Source organism: Frankliniella occidentalis, unplaced genomic scaffold, assembly GCF_000697945.3.
Source record: "Frankliniella occidentalis isolate FOCC.00 unplaced genomic scaffold, Focc_3.1 Scaffold327, whole genome shotgun sequence".
Taxonomy (NCBI): domain Eukaryota; kingdom Metazoa; phylum Arthropoda; class Insecta; order Thysanoptera; family Thripidae; genus Frankliniella; species Frankliniella occidentalis.
Window position 1 is genome coordinate 262315 of NW_026267450.1, and position 2032 is coordinate 264346.

The 2032-nt window shown below is 56.8% G+C and overlaps 1 protein-coding gene across 2 annotated transcripts in view; it reads left to right on the forward strand.

Annotated features, from left to right (window-relative positions):
* The first annotated feature begins 1772 nt into the window (after positions 1-1772).
* Positions 1773-2032, forward strand: part of LOC113203867 (stress-activated protein kinase JNK) — a 5973-nt gene continuing 5713 nt past the window's right edge. The window contains exon 1 of one of the 2 annotated variants that reach the window (XM_026418781.2): positions 1773-1916. The gene's annotated coding sequence lies outside the window, so the exon portion shown is untranslated. The remainder of the gene's footprint in view (positions 1917-2032) is intronic. The other variant, XM_026418782.2, reaches the window with a different exon arrangement.

Sequence of the window (2032 nt, forward strand, 5' to 3'; positions counted from 1 at the left end):
CCCCCCCCGGTCCCGCGGCCGGTCAACGTGACCACGTGACCCCCAGGATCACACGGAGCGCCGCGCACCGCCATATAACGTCCTAATTAGGCCGCGGGGGAATGAGCCACGGGGTAATGGGCGCGGGGATTTGAACCGCGCGGTGACCCTCGGCCCTCTGCCTGCCCCCAGGACTTAATCTGTCCCTCATTTTTTCCCCTCGTGGTACGTGCGTGTGGGTGGGTGTTTTTTGTTTTTTTAAAAATATTTCTTCTTTAGTATGTCCTCGTGCTTGTTACTGAGCCGCACGCCGCCGGCCGGCTGGCTGGCCGCCGGACTGAAGGTCCACCATCCCGTCATCCCTGTGGGATCTTCCCCCTCATATGTCAGCTGTCACATCTGCCGTGTTGGGGGTCGTGACGTTTGGTTTTAGCCCGTGTGGGCGTGTGGCTGTGGCTGCTGGTTTTGGTCTTTTGCTGATCCCTTCCGCTTTGTGGAACCAGGTGGATGGCGTGGCGGCGCGGTACGACGAACAAGGGCGGGAAAGGGCCGAGAAAAGGCTTTCTCTTTCTTTACCTTATTTTTTTTTTCTTTTCATCTAACAGAAGATGAAAATTAAGGAGCGTCGCGCGATGTTTCTTTTTCGCCGAGCAAAGAAGATGGTCTGCGGTGGGGGGGGGAGACTGTAGGAGACGAAGGAGACTGTGGAGCAGGAGGCGAAGGAGACTTTGGAGGAGACGAAGGAGACCTTGGAGATGATCAAAGAGGCGGAGGAGACGAAGGAGACCTTGGAGCTTGGAGACGTGGGCTGGGTGGCGGGCGCCTGCAGGTCCCCTGGCCGGCCGGCCCGGCGCGCGCGGCTGTTGGGCGGGCCAGCCTACCCTGGAGCTGACAGGCGCTGGCCGCGCCGGCGCGTCAGCGTCAGCGTTTCGCTCGTTTCGCTTCATCTCGAACATGGGTCGGAGAAATGTTTCTGGAAATGAAAATAAATAGTAACTTTCCGCGTGGCTCGGTTGGGGCGGGCCGGTTTGTCCGCGCCATCATGAGAGAAGAGCGCCCTTCTCTCATGGCGCCATGTTGTTCAAGCTGAAGGGCAATGTAGACTCTGTGAGCTCGGGTTGGAGCGGGCGCTGTCGGCTGTCGGCAAGAACCGAAATACGGTCGCCTCAATTCGACCGTCGCTGGTCGACGGTTGGAGTGCGAGAGACAGCGTTACATATGGGCAAGCGGCCGGTCAGCGCTGCTCAGCAACAAGCGGCTGGCCCGGCCGACTGGAGCGACCGTGCGGGCGCGTAGCGCGCGCGGCGACCGCCGGTTTGCCGGACGGTTGCGGCGAACCGTCGAGAACTGCCTCTTTTCTTGGTTCTTGGCTGTCGGCTTCCTGTCGGCCTGACGTGAGTGTGGGTCCTCTAGGACCAGACGGGGCCCATACTCTTTCTTCTACCTCCACACCACACCCACGCCCCTCTCCCATTTTCCCTTTTTCCGAAAGCCCAATATTCTCGCCAAGCACTGAATCGCGCGAGGGAGTTTCGCGTGAAATTGGTAAGAGGTCGCTCTGTTGGGGGGGATTGGGATGCACAGGCGGGTAGGGGGGAGGAGAGAGAGAGAAACTTTTTAAAGATCACGCCCCCCTTCTTTTTCTTCTGTCCTTTTTTGGTTCCTCCAGCTTGTTACGAATGCAAGAGACTGACTGCAAAGTCCACAGAACCTATTCGTCTCATTTAGTACGCTTTTCTGGGTTTGGCTTTGTCAAGGAAATGTCTGTTTTGTTGTCTGTTTGTTTTGAAGGCTGGACTAACGCTCCGTCGTTTCGCTTTACAGGAGGGGCGCCTGCGTTTCCATAAGCATGCGCTGTTTATGGTGAGTGGCCTGGTTAGGAGACCGCGTAGCCTAGCCGTAGGCGCACTAGGCGCACTAGCCTGTCATTTCAAGAGGTAAGAACGCCCTTCCATACCCTTTCCCCCGACACATTTTTTTTCTTCTGTTCCCTCTTATTGTCTTCTTCTTCTTCTTCTTCTTCTTCTTCTTCTTCTTCTTCTTCTTCTTCTTC